A 17,579-nucleotide genomic window follows, 5' to 3' on the forward strand; every position below is an offset into this window, starting at 1 on the left:
GAATTGTATTTTATCGCCTAGCAGGTGCTTGCTTTTAAAGGGGAAGTATGATGGGTTTTTTTTTTTACGTCTTTTGTTAAAAATGGTGAAATAAGACCTTCACTTTGCTACAAAATAATTCTAGAACAACGAGAGGAGAGAAATCAACTCAATTCCTGACAGGAACAACTCGTACTCTGTTCTAGCGCATTTTGGAAACAGAAATACGAAAACTTGAAAAACAATAGTCTAAAATTTTTCAAGTTTCAATCCATTCTGACCTACTCTGTCTCTGGCCAGAGGCACTAATCGACAGTTTTATTGCACTGGGGTGATAATTTATAACAAAACTTGACAATTATTTTCTGTTTTTGTTGTCAGACAAGCATTTTTGGATTTTGAAATGACATCAAATTTTCGTGATACTTCCCCTTTAAATCACTAGTTTTTTTTTTATTACCTTATATACTTAACGGTCATTCGTCGAAGTTGCGTGATGAGTGTGGTCAGCTCCTGACCATATACGAAACAGAGCTGTAGCAATAAAACGATGAATCACTTCTGAAGCCTGAACTATGTTTTCATGGGTGCATATCTCCGTGTATTTCTATCGATTTTGGGGAGTTTGCGATGCTGGAAGCTATCACTGCTATAAGATCGTAGGCTTACGCACCACGCAGTCAAATATGGCCCGAGTATAAGCTGAAAACAGCTTCTTGTTATTATTATTATTATGATTATGATTATTATTATTATTGTTATTATTATTTTATTATTTTATTATTTTATTATTATTATTATTATTATTATTATTATTATTATTATTATTATTATTATTATTACCATTTCATGGATCAGAAGCCGAATTTCATTCGCACTGTTAAGATCTGCACTCGTCTGTATTAGAGGTTCTAGGACATTACGAAGAAGCCAACGTGACATCAAGAACGCGGGCATGCGGACATTGACATTGACACTGCAGAAGAAGTCATTTGGGAGATGCGAATTTTTTTTTTAATCAAGTGGAGCTGATTTTAAAACGACTTTTTTGTTTTTAACTTTATGACATCTGTTTTTTTCTTTTTCTTTACAAAAACATTATGCTTGAAAGTAGTCTCGTTTTTTTTCGAAGTCGAATATTTTAAAAAATATATATTACTGAAATTGTGCTTGAAAATAGTCTATCGCAATAAATAATAAATAGGTTTTTAATAGCTCTTTTTTTATTATTATTATCATTATCATTATCATTATCATTATCATTATCATTATCATTATCATTATCATTATCATTATCATTATCATTATCATTATCGTTATCGTTATCGTTATCGTTATCGTTATCGTTATCGTTATCGTTATCGTTATCGTTATCGTTATCATTATCATTATCATTATCATTATTATTATTATTATTATTATTATCATCATCATCTCAGATTGAATCTACAAGTAGGTGCGAACCTCTTGTACTTCTTCCATGATTTTCCACAGGGCTGCCTTTTCACGATTGTCATAATAGGATCTAGACAGAAAATGAGAGATCAAATCAACTGAAAAACTAAGGCATTTAATTATTATATATCTACAGGGACCTATCTGCTGACAACCAGAGAGCATGAAAACAATTGATAAGCTTGTTTTGGTTTTATTTATCTGGTCGAAGCTTTGTGAATCGATCAAACGTGGACTCCTAATTTTAGGATATAGTATTCAGAACAAGCTGAAAGTCAGGCTCTCACTTTTTTGCTCTATTAACGAGCAAGCAATTCTCTTAAATATAACACAAATGAAATAAATATCTGAATAACTTAAAGATGAAAAAAAAAAAAAAACCGACAAATTGTGTTAGCTTTTTCTGCTGTCACAGTTCATAGCATCAATGCACAAACTCGTAATAAACCTTCTTTGTATGCGTTATATCAATAACATTCTAAAGTATGTAATGTCAGTCAAGCTAGTTTGTAAAGTCTAGAGATAAAAGCTGCCTCACACATTAGTTGTGTACTAGCCAAATTTTAAAATTAAGAAAACACTTAATGCCTTTCTGTACATTTATCAAAGGCAGAAAGTAAAGTAACTTCCGGACTAATGACTATGTCATTAGATGGCAGATCACGGCTCCAAAGGGTTGCTCCACAATCATTTCTCATGAAATTGGCAAGTCAATTTGATAGAGAAAGCCAATGATTGAAATCTCGTATCAATGCAGATAAACGTATGTCGTATTTGACTAACTCTCTAAGTGTTTCTTTACTTAGTGGAATGGTAATTAGTGTTTTCTTACTTGGACTCAACAAAGGCAGTTGAGAGGCAAAGAACAAGGACAATGACAGCAATGGCTTGTTTCATCTTAAGCAATGAATCCTATGGAAAAAGTGGGAAGCAAAGGCGGAAAAAGATCTTGGATTAGGTGTGTGATGCTTAAAATCTATGTTTCCTTCATTAGGGAAGTATAGTTTCAGCTTCTAGTTTTATATGGATGCTGTAGGACTGAGCTGCAGGCAGTATGCAGGAGACTCGTGGGGACTAGAACAATGGCATTAAACCAGGTTAATGGAATTTAAATGTCGATGAGTGTTGTATGTGTGAAAGCAATGGGATGTTTTATTTTAAACTGTTGCCTATAAATGAACAAACGTTTATCCAAAGATAGCTTTGTGGTAACTATCCTATTACTTTCCTTTTAGAAATATACGCACAATCTTAAACCAGCCATTGTAGGTTAAGGTAACACCAGTACTCCGTATCTCGTGTATTCTCGATCCTTACAGGCAGCCGCTCTTAAGTATTTTAAAATAATTGTTAAAAAATTTAACATGAAAAATTTACAGCTTTCAAGATTAATTATATATATATTGATGGATGAATGGATGGATGGATGGGTGGATGGATGGATGGATGGATTGATGAATGGATGGATTGATGGATGGATGAGCGAGTGAGTGAGTAAGTGAGTGAGTGAGTGAGTGAGTGAGTGAGTGAGTGAGTGAGTGAGTGAGTGAGTGAGTGAGTGAGTGAGAGAGTGAGTGAATGAATGAATGAATAAATGGATGAATGAAGGAAGGAAGGAAGGAATGAATGAATGAATGAATGAATGAATGAATGAATGAATGAATGAATGAATGAATGAATGAATGAATGAATGAATGAATGAATGAATGAATGAATGAATGAATGAATGAATGAATGAATGAATGAATGAATGAATGGAGTGTAAAATTGAGCAAACTGTCACCCAAAGACAAAGCTCTCATCTACAACAACTAATGCTCACAAACGAATACTTTTGGAGATCGCAGCTGTCTACATTGAACCCACATGGCCTGAACAAAAGACGCCGAAATTTAGAGTGATTAGTCAATTGCCTTGTAATTTTGCTGTTTGCACGTGACTTCCCTATTTATGTACTAGAATAAATAAACGTGGCTTTGTTTTTATCTTCGCTTGCCTTTTATACTTAACGAGAACGACTATACGTCCCTTTCTTAGACAACATGCACCTAAAATTGATATAGCGTATAACTGATTATGTTTTACAATAATAAATGTGCAAGACTTGCCAGGGTGCCACTCTCGTTTCTCAAAATTGCCCCAACACCTTAGTTCGCCCAGACCAGTTTCATATAAAAGGGGAAACTTTTGAAAGAACAATTTAAGGAATTTGACTTGCTGGTTGACTTCTGAGCAAGTGTTTAGAATCCTTTTAAACCAAGCTAAATCAGGACGTAACATTGAATGTTTGGTTTTATCAACAAGGGCCCAGTTGCTCGAAGCATGGTTAGCGCTAACCCGGGTTAAAAACCATAACAACCTACCGGTTTTAATACCTTTTAACCAATGGTTAGCGCTAACCATGCTTCGAGCATCTCAGCCAAGGTTGACAAGGTAACTTGGTCACCGTAAAGAGATCACAGTGCTGGTGTTTCGAGTGCCGACGCCATTCGTCAGAGAGTAAAGAAACACACCCTTTACAGTTCTGAACTACACAGATGTTCAATTCCAGTTTTAGTTCTGTCTTTAGCATGTTCATTCATTTTGGAACTTTATGTTGTACCTGCATGTAATATCTAGGCTATAGCTTTAAAAACGATGTCTGTTGCAGGAAAAGGATATTAATTGTAAACTAACAGTAAAATGTCCATCGAGGTAGAAGGTTTTTTTTCTTTAAACACTTTAACTTGAGAAGGGCTTTACAAGTCATCGTCATCAATTTCATCGTACAAAAATAAGTCTTACCTCTGATAATGGTATTCTACGAGAACAAGTCTAGGACGATCTTGGCTTTCTTGATTCCAATGAACGCTCTCTCCTTTACAGTGAAACATCATCGGCATCTCTGTCTTATGCCCTCTCAGAAGCCATGGTTTCTCTTCTTCGATGGCAAAAATTTTAATTCAAAAGAAAGTTCTGCTTTCACCATAAGAAAATTTCCATGGATACACTATGATCTTTTTTTAATTAATTGATCGGCGAAAGAAAGTTCTGCTTTGAAAGATGGAGGGGAATAAATTATCTCTGAAGGTGGTTTTCCAATGCTCAATGCTCAGTAAATTAAAGGCACCTCTTGGTGTGGCATGCTTTTCTTAGATCGATAAAACCATTTTCCATGATGACAGGTCATTTTACTTCAAGTCCCAGATGTTGAGCAAAACATTTGAACGGGAGACGCTATAAGGCTATTTTAAACAATTAAAAAATAATTAACTAGCAGTTTGTTGCCCAACGATCACACCCTGCCCGACCACAAATCAACCCTAAGACCTACTTTATACAGCCTCTATAAGACGTCTACCTGCTGAAGAAGAGCTCTAAATATCAACCCTGAGTCTTAACCCGAGTAAAATTACGCTTTAAGCTAAAAAAAAAAAAATACTGAAGACTGAAGATATTATAGACGAGGTAGAAGCTGCATCTCATGTGACTTGTTCCCTCATGCACTGGACTTTACGATGTCCTCGCAAAACTTCCCTTCTTCGTCTAATGCACGACTTTGCTCTTAGATTAGCGCGCGCCGAGTTCAAAGCTTTTTACGTCTTATGTGTTTAATCAAATCATAGTATGAATAAAATCAAAGAAAATAGTGAGCTTGTAGTTATTTGCTAGCAATCATGCTTCTACCATCACTGGTAGCTTCAGGTTATTTTTCAACCGTAATGCGCGCTCATTTCAGAAAATTGTTAAAATCGGCGGAGAGTTATCAAATAATTACTAAATATCGCACCTTAGACGTGATCCTGGCTACTGAAAATTGGTGATATTTTTTTCTACAGGCGTGTTACAGATGAGTTCAGTATTTTAATTAAAATTGTATGCGAAATTCAACGTTGTAATTTGTCTAAGCAAACAGTTTTCACAGAACTATCCACTATCCTTGAAGGAGGGCATCTGTGGCCGACGTCCATCTCCTTATTTTCACGGCTTGATTAAATGTTGGGGGCGTTGTTACGAAAACACGACCAGGCATCTATTCGAGGTAGAAAATACAAAATACTGACGGCAGACTCATCCCAACGGCGGATGTGACGAGCTTGATAGAATAATCAACAAAGGCTAGAATAACTGAAATATATTTGTTAAAAAAAAAAAAAATTGCCCCATATTGGAGATAGGCCGGTGTTTGTTAATCACAGGTGTATTTTAGTAATTTTTGGCAGGGTTATTCCTTTTCCGCTGACACTAAAGTTCAAAGAATTAAACGCTAAATTTAGCAAAGCTGTGAGTCTGTCTCCAGTCGATCAAATTTGAGGAATAACTGTAATTACTCTTTTTTTTTTATAAGAATTTATTTTATAAGAATAGCGAGGCTGAAATTTGCGAAATTTTAAGAAATAACCCGTGGCTGAGATTTTGAAAAGAGTACAATTTTGTGTGCTGTAAACTAAACCGTAAAAAATTCTTCCTTTCAATCTCTAAACGGCAAAATTAGACTAGCAAATAAACCGATAAAAACTTGCACTACCCAAATGTTCGATGCTAATGACAGTTCGATACAGATCCGGACACCAATATCCCAATACATTCTAAAACGGAAATGTCATACGCTATAATCTAACAACATTGAAAAGAATATTTTCAGCCTAACGTCGTCACAAAATAAGAATATTCAGCCTGGGTCGGAAAAACAATATTCCGCTTTATTCATTATTCTGCGTTAGCAGTTCCTTTCATACTCAGGCGTCAAATTCTCCTATGAGGTATTAGATTTATAACCCTCGAATCTCTAACTTTCAGAATCAAACACGAATCAACCGATTCATTTGAAAACTTTCATTACCAAGAAAGAACTACTGAATCTGGTTGCCCATTAGCGATCGCGAATTTATCCATCCCGCTAAATGCTCGGCAATTGAAGGGCTGTACGGTTATCAGTGCCTGAGTTCCAACCCCTTGAAAGGGCCAAATATTTTTAGTTTAAATGGTTATTCCAGTGCATGGCAACGTTTTGTAATGAAATGTACCTTTCGTTTTGAATCGTTACAGCAGGAGACCTCTTACTAAAAGCAATATACGTATTTTCTCGATTAAACGCTGGAGGCGTAATTTAAAACCCGACCTTGAAGGCCCGGAGTACGCGAGGCAGGTAGCAAATTTTAGCCGTACAAAGCAATTTCCAAACAGGACTAAAATATCACCGAGCCAATTTAACTAGCTCGAAGAATTGCACACTGGCTGATTGTCAGAAGCACATTCCTGTTAACTTCTCGTCTTGGCCTGAAAAAATGTCGTTTTTTCTCTTGAAATTTGAGGAGGGAAATACGCGGGATTCGCCAAAGGTGTGGATTGTCACGTGCAAGCCTCACACGGCATCAAAATCCTCTCATCTAGGGGGTTTACATGTACGTAAGCTTTAGTTACAACATGGGAATCAATGCTCCAAAACTTCTGTGAAAAATATTAGTGGATTATCATAAAAGAAAACAACGAAAAAAGCACTTAACTCTTATATTCAAATCAGTCTACATACACAAGTAGAGTATTGAAATAACCTTTAGACCTTCTAGGTTTTACAATCATGCCTCTACCATCACTGGTGGCTTTAGGTTTTTTCAACCGTAATGTGCGCTCATTTCAGGAAGTTGTTAAAAACGGCGGAGAGATATAAAATAATTACTAAATATCGCACCTTACACGAGACCCTGGCTACTGAAAATTGATGATATCAGTGATTTTTCTGCAGGCGTGTTACAGGTGAGTTCAGTATTTTAATTAAAATTGCATGCAATTTCACCAAGGAAACAATTTTTACAGAACTATTCGCTATCTTTGAAGGAGGGCAACTCTGGCCGACGTCTATCTCCTTATTTTCACGGCTCGATTAAATGTTGGGGGCGTTGTTACGAAAACACGACCTTAAAGGCCCACAGGCATCTATTCGAGGTAGAAAATACAAAATACTGACGACAGACTGATCCCAACGGCGGTGGTGACCAGCTTGATAGAATAATCAACAAAGGCTAGAATAACTGAAATATATTTGTTTTCTTCAAAAAACAAACTTTTGCCCGATATTCGAGGTAGGCCGGTGTTTATAAATCACAGGTGTATTTGAGTAATTTTTGGCTTTTGCCAGTGACACTAAAGTTCAAAGAATTAAACGCCAAATTTAGCAAAGGTGCGAGTCTGTCTCTAGTTGATAAATTTGAGGAAAAATTCTAATTACACTCTTTTTTATTAGAATTTACTTTAGAAGAATATTGAGGCTGAAATTTGCGAAATTTTAAGAATAAACCTGTGACTGAGATTTTGAAAAGAATAAAATTTTGTGTGTTGAAAACTACACCGTATAAAATTCTTCCCTTCTCTAAACGGCAAAATTAGGCTAGCAAATAAAACGATAAAAACTTGCACTAGCCAAATGATCGATGCTAATGACAGTTTGATACAGATCCGGACGCCAAACACCTAGATATTCTCTTGTTAAGGTTGCGGAAATTGACGCTCAAGCCGAATTAATGCAACGAAAATTACAGTGTAAAGTGAATTTTGAAATTCACAATAATTTCATTGAATTGAAGTTTTCTTGCTAAGCCTGTTGCCTTTGCAAGGAATACGAAGCTTTTTCCTTCCGTCTTAGCAATATTTTAAACCATGCACAGTATAGTTGCACTCAAAATACTCAGAAAAACCGAAACATGCTTCCAAAGTACGGATCTTTTTCGATTTTAATCATTTGCTACCAGGTGCTGTTCTTTCCGGTCATTTTGGTGAACGACCATATGCAGTCAACAAGGATAAAGTTTAACTCATAACAGCTGTTTTGTGAAAGATTCTTTCGGTCTACATTAATAAATTTTGATATTTAGGGAGTGAGTGAGTCAATTGGCATCTTAAGAGGAGCTACCCAAATCCCATCATGCACCACTAGATCTCCTTGCAAAGCTGACACAAGTTCATTTCCACAAAAGCGTTTATTAAATGACAAATCCAATGTACGTACAATAAGTACACAGATAAATGGTAGTTACACTTTAGGCAGTCCTGATTAAACATAACAAGTATTACCTCTCTCTATGTTATAGCCTGTAAGTTGTTTCAAGACAAATATTCAAAGAGAGCCTCACGTTCACCATGAACAAAGAAAGCAAAGGTGCAACACCAATTTAATCCCTACAAGGAAGTCATGTTTTATCCCAGCTAAACCTTAACCAACTAATATCCCTCAATGTTTACTAGCTATTCCTTGAATAGTTGCTTTGTAGGCGGCAGTTACATGAATTGGGTTGCTGTTGCAAAATGTTCAAAAGTCCTTTCATTTCCGATCATTTATTAATTCAGGGCTGTGTACTACTATAGACTGAGCCAGTGGAGAAATTAAAAACATTACTTAGTACAGAGCTGTTACGAAACCGACTCGACAATTAGAACATTATCACTGCCTTTGTAACTTACTGGGTACAGAAAGTTGTTACGCATCAGCAAACTCAATTCATGTAACTGTTCACCTACAAAGCTGATTATCCAATCCTATATCGAAACATCGAAACATGTAAAGCTGTTCGCGTTTAAAACTAAACCCCACACGAGCGATCATTGTGCAGACTATCTTCACTTTAGGGAACTGACGTTCAGTTGTTTCAGCTTGATATTGTTAGCTCTGTTACGATAGTCCTTAGTTCAAGTTAAGAAAAAAGACCTGACGATCGCTCGTCTAAAGCGTCAATCTAGAATTTAAAAAGCATAAATGTAGGTTTTGCGTAAACCATAAAACGTGTCACCACCGGACATAATGACCGCTTCTCTGATTCTTGGGATGAGCAAGGAATTTCCGGCTATCACAACCAAGGAATCCCCTATCACAAGAAACAGCGCAAGGAGGTGGTACTATATATCTGCAGACGAACATGTACAGCTAACTCTTACTACCCTGGTCCAACCGCAATTACATCTCTTTTTTAGGCAAGCTTCCTTTATTGACAAACTAAGCACTATTTCAATTATCTAAGAACCATGGATATTGATGCCTCAAACTCCAGTATGCTGGACAATGCTAGCCGCTCCGCGGCACACAATAGCCATTATCACTGTAAAGAAAATGGAAAATAAATAAGAGGAGAAAAAAGAGGTACTATAACTAGAATTAACTCCCGGAGACGGCTGTGTTCAGTAGTAAAGACTGAGGCTGAAAATTCTGTCTTAAAAATGAATTAACTCTGCAGTGTATGTGTAAATAGTACCATGAATTTCCTACTGATCATGAGCGTTAGCCTTATGGCCTCCTGGCTCAGTACAGTTCAGTAGGAAATTCATGGTAGCACTTTAACAAATACTGCAGCATTAATTGACTGGTTCATCATTTGTGTCAATAGTGCTAGCGCCACAATATCCATTCACTGGAAAATGAATAAGTGGCCTAGAAATTTAGGGAGTAATAACTTGCTCGATGGAGCAAGTTCATTGTAATGAAGAATTAAAGTCAAACATGAATTTAACTCAGTGTTTTTTTTTATAGTTTTGGTCGATATCCGAGTCGTGACTACCTTGCTCATCTTGAGGTTTTTGCCCCAGGTTTTATCGTTTTCTTGGGCGGCTTCCCCAGTTTTGCGCTACATTTCGAAAACCGAACGTGATAAAAAGACTTACATTACCTAGGAAACTGCTTTCCATTGTTATGGAGACCACGGGATATCTTTCATTAGCTCACGGCTTTATAAGATTTATTTATAACGCCACATCGACTTTGAACGAATTTGACCGCAATATTTTAGAGATAATGCCGAACAAAACTGCTCCATGGAATGAGCTTGATCTTTAGTAAACGTTTAGTGTGGCAACCATTAACGCAACACGTCTCACGTCTCTGCAGTCAATAAAACGAATGGCAATTTAACAAAACATATTCAGAAGTAATCTCACGTTTTACTAACAATGTAAAGGAAAGAAGAAGACAATAATCAAGGATGATGGACATTAAACTTTAAAGCCGATACTTATTTGTGCCTTTATTTTTTGCTGATTCATACTAAAAGGCTCGAAATTTGATGAGCGAGCCCACATTAGACATCTTAATCAGTGACTCAAAAGAATCTTAAAATTTGATTACGTTGCACAGTTTTTCATAATCATCTCGTGCTAAGACGTATTAACTTAACCTTTTCACTCTTTTCAGTTTTATGAGCTGAGAAGTCCAATATACTTTCGTTTTGTTCAGTTCTGTTTGCTGTTTACAATAAATATTCAAGTCAGAATTGTGTGGGTATCGGGGCAAATTGTTATCAAGCATTTTTACCTAACACATGCTACAGAAAACGCTCACTTAAATCAGCTGAAAGGACGCAAGACGCAAGAACATTAGCTAGACTTCAGGTTCAAGACTTCAGATGAAATTTTGATGGTCGAAGAGAGGCACGGAACTGGGAAACTAGGACTTTGTTTTCGTCGCCCCCATGAGATGTTTAAGACTCGTACATCTTTATTAATTTTCTCAATTGCCACCTCAACGAGTGGAATTTTTTAAAGTGTTACTGCTTCCTTTCGTTGTCAGCTCCATTAGCTTGGTCTTGTTTCTTATTTTCATTTTTTTCCACTTTTAAACATTGTTATAAAACAGTCGCATACAAGGCCGTAGTGTCTAGTATCATTGACAGCTTGTATTAGAATAACAGCGAGGAACGCCGTATGATCGTTCCCAGGCTGACCTTGTCAAAACGGAAAGGTTTGGATTGTTATTTGTAGCGTAAAGCTTCTTCGACTGTGAATGTCGTGCTTTAAGATTTAGTTGCGTTTCCAGACCGTAAATTCGTAGCTCCAGCAAGACTGGAGAGTTTTCATATAATTTCGATAAATTAAAACTAGATTTGAACGGCTGATAATGAATCGAAATGATTGTTAATAAATTGAATCCTTTGATAGATTTTACTTATAGTGCATGTTGTTCATTTCTTAGTTAGTTTGCAGGTTTTAGGTTTGTGAGCTAAGCAACTGATAGAGATGATGAAAAATGTCATTAATATAAAAACTCAATGTCTTCCGTCTGTTAAATTTAGAAGAACTGGCCCCGACCGGCGTATTATGGATTGCAATATGTCAGATCCAACAAACTCTTTTAAAGAAGTCGTGTGCACGATATTGAATCACGTAAATGCTCTCTCGTTTATTTAGCCTCAGCATTTCTCACAACCTTAAACTAACCTTTTATCGTGAACAATGTTTACTAGTAGCACTGGCTTTTGGTTTAAGTTTTGCAAGTTTTCGCATATACCCTTCATTCCAAAGAAAAGAACAGCAACCGTACTGATGGTCTGAATGCAAAACAATAAACGTTAATTTTCAATCTTTGTTTCCCCTAACCTACAACCATTAAGTCGACTCTTAAAGATAGACACCTTATTAAGCAAACGCCTTACAAAAACAGAGCTTTTACTGGGAATTACTTGCTGACAAGGCGCCGGATAATTTTGAAGACACACATTTTTTCCATTCCCGTGTATCACTGTGTAAGTTGTGTTGACCTGTTCGAATCAGTGAACGGCGCTAAATTTGCCAACAAGTCAATATCGGGAATCGTAAACTAATTGATTTCTCTCAAAGCTAAGAATCCTATCACGAAAAGTTTTAAGATCGGAAAATAGAAGGGTAGTCTATGAGTGAGTTCCAATGCTGACTCAGTCTGTGACTGAGACTACGATCGGGAGTTCTCTTCGCTTGATGAGTTCAAAAGTACATGCTATCCCTATATATTTTTACTCGCTGTTTATATTTCGACTCGCTTTGCGGGGAGGAATCAAAGTACACCACAACTTAAAAAAAAAAAAAAAAAAAAAAAAAAACAACGACAACAACAACTAAATAAACAACAAGTTGTTGGAAGAGTACTGGCATTTGCAGCTAAGGTTGTCAGAGAGAGTCGTTCTCTCTCAAAAAATGAAAAGTGTACATGTTATGTCAATATCAACGGTACCAGAGGCGTTCAAGAGGGAGATCACTGACAAACAAACCTCTTGTTTTTATTTTTTTTTAATTCATCCCTTTATAAAGATGGTGTATAAGGTATCAGTACTAGTTAGCAAGTTAGCGTATCAGTACTAGTTAGCAAGGTTGTTGTTTCCACAAGTAACAGAATTCATTATGGCCAATTTAAAATATCAAGCAATGCCATTTTGCAATTTGGCCCAATAACAACAACTTTAGTTTGAAATCATGGGAAACTGGTTTCTATACATAACTTTCCAGGAGAGCATAATGGTGATGAAAATAGCTAAAGTATTAAGAAACTTAAATTTAAGTTCACGTCTCAATTGCTGCAGAGAAAAGGAAAGGAAATCAATACTTTAAATTTAGATAAACTGCAACGGTTTTAATACCTAGAAATGCTTGTTGAGCTATCTAAAACTTCATTGCTGTCCTAGCCATAGTTTCGGAGACAATAATTGAAACAAATTTGTCCCACTTAACAAGCAAGTAATTCTTCGTACCTCTGTTGCTGTCCCACTGCTTTATTTTACTCGGTTTAAAGTTAGTTACTGAGCGGCTATCCAAAATTTACAAAGAAATTTGTCTTATCTAACAAGTGGCTCGGTTAAAATTATTTTTAAATTCCCACACTTTTTGGTAATGTTTGGTTTTTAATGTTTAGCGTGAAGTTTCTTCGAGTGTGACTGTCTTGGTTTAAGATTTAGTTGCGTTTCGAGACCATAAATTCGGTAGTTCTAGCAAGACCGGAGAATTTTAACTAGATTTGAACGGTTAATAATGAATCGAAATGGCTGTTGACAAATTGAATCCTTTGATAGAATTTGCGTATAGTGTTGTTCATTGCTTGGTTAGTTTGCAAGTTTTAGGTTTGTGAGCTAGGCAACTGATAGAGATAATGAAAAATGTCATTAATATAAAAACTAATGTCTTTTGTTAAATCAGAAGGACTGGCCCCGACCGGCGTAATATAAATTGCATCAGTAAACAGAGTAGAATTGAAGATGTTAGATCCAACATACTCTTTTGAACTGAAGTCATGTGTACGATATTGAATCACATCAATGCTCTCTCGTATATTTAGCCTCAGCATTTCTCACAAACTCAAACTAACCTTTTATCGTGAACAATGTTTATAAGTATCACTGGCTTTTGGCTAAGTTTGTTTTTTGCATATACCCTTCATTCCAAAGAAAAGCACAATGACCGTACTGATGGTCTAAATGCAAAGCAACAAACCTTAATTTTCAATCTTAGTTTCCCAACGTCAGTTTAATGATCATCAATAAATACCTTAACCTGCAACCACAAAGTCAACTCCTAAAGATTGACACTTTATCATGCAAACGTCTTACAAAACAGAGCTTTTACTGGGAATTATTTGCTGACAAGCCGCCGGATAATTTGAAAACACATTTTTTCCATTCCCGTGTATCACTTTGTAAGTTGTATTAACCTGTTCGAATCAATGAACGCCGCTAAATTTGCCAACAAGTCAAGATCGGCAATCAATAACTACAGCTGTAATTGCTTTCTCTCGGAGCTAAGAATCCTATTACGAACAGTTACAGGAGGTAAGCTTTAAGATCGGAAAATAGAAGGGTAGTCTATAAGTGAGTCCAAATGAAGAGTTAGTCTGTGACTGAGAATACGATCATGAGTTCTCTTCACTTGATGAGTTCAAAAGTGCATACTATCCCTGCATATTTTTACTCGCTGTTTATAATTCAACGCGCCGAGTGGGGAGGAATCTGAAAGTACACCACAACTTTTTAGCTGGGGTTGTGAGTCAAAGAGAGACGTTCTCTCAAAAAAAGTAGTGTTATAAATATATCAAATGAACGACAGCAGAGGCGTTCAAGCAGAAGATCAGTGACAAACAAAACTCTTGTTGTTTTGTAATTCAACCGTTAGATTGTGTAAAAGGTATCAGTACACATTAGCGATCATGCGTGCAGCATTTCTCAGAGAACATTAGAGAAAGTTTGTGACTCACATAATTAAATAACACAGGCTTTTTTCACACATTCTCTAGCACATTTCTTAATTCGGCATTGTCGATTAGTAAAAAGCCGCCATTAGAAAGAAACTATTGTCTAGGTGATCCGCATAAAACTAACATACACACTTTGAACTGTGCTCCGAATACATACATAATGAAATCATCCGTTCTCTTTGACATTAATTATGAAACCTGAAAAAAATACCTTATCAATTTACATGTACGAGCCACGAGAATCGTGATGGAAGAACTAAATGTACCACGTTATGAATGCAAATACAGAGTCATCCTATGTTACAAAGGAAGCCGCGAAAACAACTGTTTTTCCTTGGTAATTGTTTCACGGAATGTCGCCACGAAGAAAAGCGAAAACAAGTTTACCTAGTTAAATATTTCACTTGTCTCATTGTATTGGTCGTTCGCCTTTATCTTGATCGTCTAGCGCCTCGGATACTTACATTATTTATTTTTATATACTTCAGCAGCATTTAATTTAATTCCTCAGCTGTTTGCTGAACTCAGGGTCTTTCAGTAAAACTCCAGGTATCGCATGCCGGTTTGTGCTTTGTTAACAGCGAACACTAGATTGGATTGCTGTTTTGTAACTTGTGGAGTAAGAGCTCACAATGTTTAAATTAACTAGAGTCTTAAGCCTTGCATCCATCTTCAAATAGTATACTGAGAACGGATTGACTGTTCAATTCTAGTTTACAGAGATTTCGTTTTCCTAATCTTCCATGGCCTCAATTGCTGCCTACCTCAGTATAGTTTTCTTTATTATTCTCAGTTTATGCGAAGCCTGATGCATGTAATTGAATTTTAACTGATAACCAAGGTGTAGTTTCCACAAGTAACAGAATTCATTACGGCCAATTCAAAATATCAAGGAATGTCATTTTGCAATTTGGCCCAAATAACAGCAACTTTAGTTTAAAATCATGGGAAACTGGTTTTCACACATAACTTTCCAGGATAGCATAATGGTGATGAAAATAGCTAAAGTATTAAGAAACTTAAATTTAACTTCACGTCTCAATTGCTACAGAGAAAAGGATAGGGAATGAATACTTTAAATTTAGATAAACTGCAACGGTTTTAATACCTTGAAATGCTCGTTGAGCTATCTCAAACTTCATTGCTGTCCGAGCCATAGTTTCGGAGACAATAATTAAAAAAAATTTGTCCCACCTAACAAGCAAGTAATTCTTCGTACCTCTGTAGCTGTCCCACTGCTATATTTCACTCGGTTTAAGGTTAGTTACTGAGCGGCTAGCCAAAATTTACAAAGAAATTTGACTTACCTGACAAGTAGCTTGTTAAAATTATTTTTAAATTCCCACAATCGTTAGTAATCGCTGCATCGGATATAGTGCCCCTACTAATTACATCATAGAATAACAACGTTTAGCGCCTTGGGAACAATTTGTAATCTTTTAAAGGAAAATCATTTACCAACAGAGTTAGGTTAAGATACTTGCTGACGGGTATTAAGTTGCCATTGTGTACTTTATTCTGTGCAGTTCTCAATATATTAGCTCACTTCAAATATATGTTATAAGCATCGGCATTTCTTATGTAGCACCGACGTACTCCGGCTACTTTTGTATGACACTTTATTTTATATAGAACACGTGCATGTGGAACATTTTATTTGTTTTATTCTACTTCTTGTGTATATCAATATGTTTAGTAATATCTAGAGGAGTTGATAACTATACTTTAAGAGGAGCCCTTGGCAAACTAAATTCAACTACTGGAAGACTTATAACAAGTTGAACAAGAGAAGAAAAGATATAATGTACACATTGAATTAGCGTTTGAGATGTTATTTCAGTTGAGTCTTAAATTCGTCAAGCTTCTTTAAGAAAGTTGTTAAATGTCTGAGTGTACCATTAAACCTAGCACTACTGTGATACTAAAAATTCTTTTCTAAGGCTAAACTCAACAAATCATGCGATACCTGGCGCTATTCCTGTCAATTTGGTGGCCATGTTTGAGCTGAATAAGAGATATGACAGCACCAGTTGGCGAATGGGGTTTAAAAGATAAGACACATTTAAGGTACCGACCCAGCGTCTTTGTAAAGTAGAGCATGCAGCTCTAGCCGAAAACGACCTGTGAAGAAATCGAAGCTGAATCTGCAGTCGAATACGACGCCACCGGTTGTTTTTGCCGGATTCCGTCAAAGCGCTTTCTTTGCTAACTTGACATTGAATGGAGCCAGCAACGAAGTCGTTAACAATCACTGAGGATTAAACTTGCTGGAGAGTAGGGCAAGCTGCTTCTCTTCGTAGAGAATTTCGACATCTCGGGGTATCATGGCTGGTTTTTGTTTCGTGGACGAGATTTTATGTTCGCAAACAATCTCGACCAGGTGAGCATTGATAGCGTCATTCACCTGTTTGAAATCTGTCAGTAATGGTAATGAAATTTATGTTTTCGATAATAATATTTCTTAAATCCAGGCCAGCACGAATTGCTCTCATTGAATTACAACTGTAGTATTTGCCGTCGTGTTAGCGAGCTTCAAACTTATTAATAAAACTCGTTTAATAGCTTGTTGATGGCATTCTAATTGCGCCAGACTGAAAGAACACCATAAATACTCTTAAATGAGATGGGCTAAAACTTTTCGCCTTTCATATTTTTCAGTTTTACCACATTTTTAATTCAAGAACTGTTAAACAGAGTTCAAACCAAGAGAAAATGTCGCAAATACGAGCTTGAGTATTTCAACATTTCGTTTACGAACAGCTTACCGTCAAAAACGTTCAGAGCGTATGTTGTTTTCTGGTACTGGTTTATCGCCCAGCAGGTTTATCTCTTCTTCTGTCACCAAAGCAAACCGTTTCTCCATCTTGACATTCATTTTAATTGCAAATTTGACGCACTTTGAAGTTTTTGAAATTGGGGAATATCATCGGATATTCCCCAGTTTTAGCTGGGGTATATTCGGTCACGTGAGCCGTTTAGCCCAATTGCGCGCGAGCGAAAAATATTTGATGGATTATAATGTGCGATACACTTGAAGAGGAAAAAATGTAGATAAAGGAAACTTTTTGACAGAGCAACTTTTAGGCGCTGAGAGAATTAATGAAGGCTTTAAAGTTGTCTGGCCAGGAATTGTTCCATTGAATAGTTGCAAGAGTAACGTTTCGGAATGACCACTCGAACAACAAAATTCGCA

General features: G+C 36.4%; 1 long non-coding RNA gene across 1 annotated transcript; it reads right to left on the reverse strand.

Annotated features, from left to right (window-relative positions):
• Positions 1 to 1,429: 1,429 nt before the first annotated feature.
• Positions 1,430 to 4,290, reverse strand: LOC146449955 (uncharacterized). Its single transcript, XR_014860452.1, has 3 exons — positions 4,219 to 4,290; positions 2,267 to 2,346; positions 1,430 to 1,504 (listed from the first exon to the last, which is right to left on the reverse strand). It is a non-coding gene; the product is annotated as an uncharacterized LOC146449955 (long non-coding RNA).
• Between the last annotated feature and the right edge of the window lie 13,289 nt (positions 4,291 to 17,579).

This window comes from Pavona decussata, unplaced genomic scaffold (genome assembly GCF_977016875.1).
Source record: "Pavona decussata unplaced genomic scaffold, jaPavDecu1.1 SCAFFOLD_543, whole genome shotgun sequence".
NCBI classification, from domain to species: domain Eukaryota; kingdom Metazoa; phylum Cnidaria; class Anthozoa; order Scleractinia; family Agariciidae; genus Pavona; species Pavona decussata.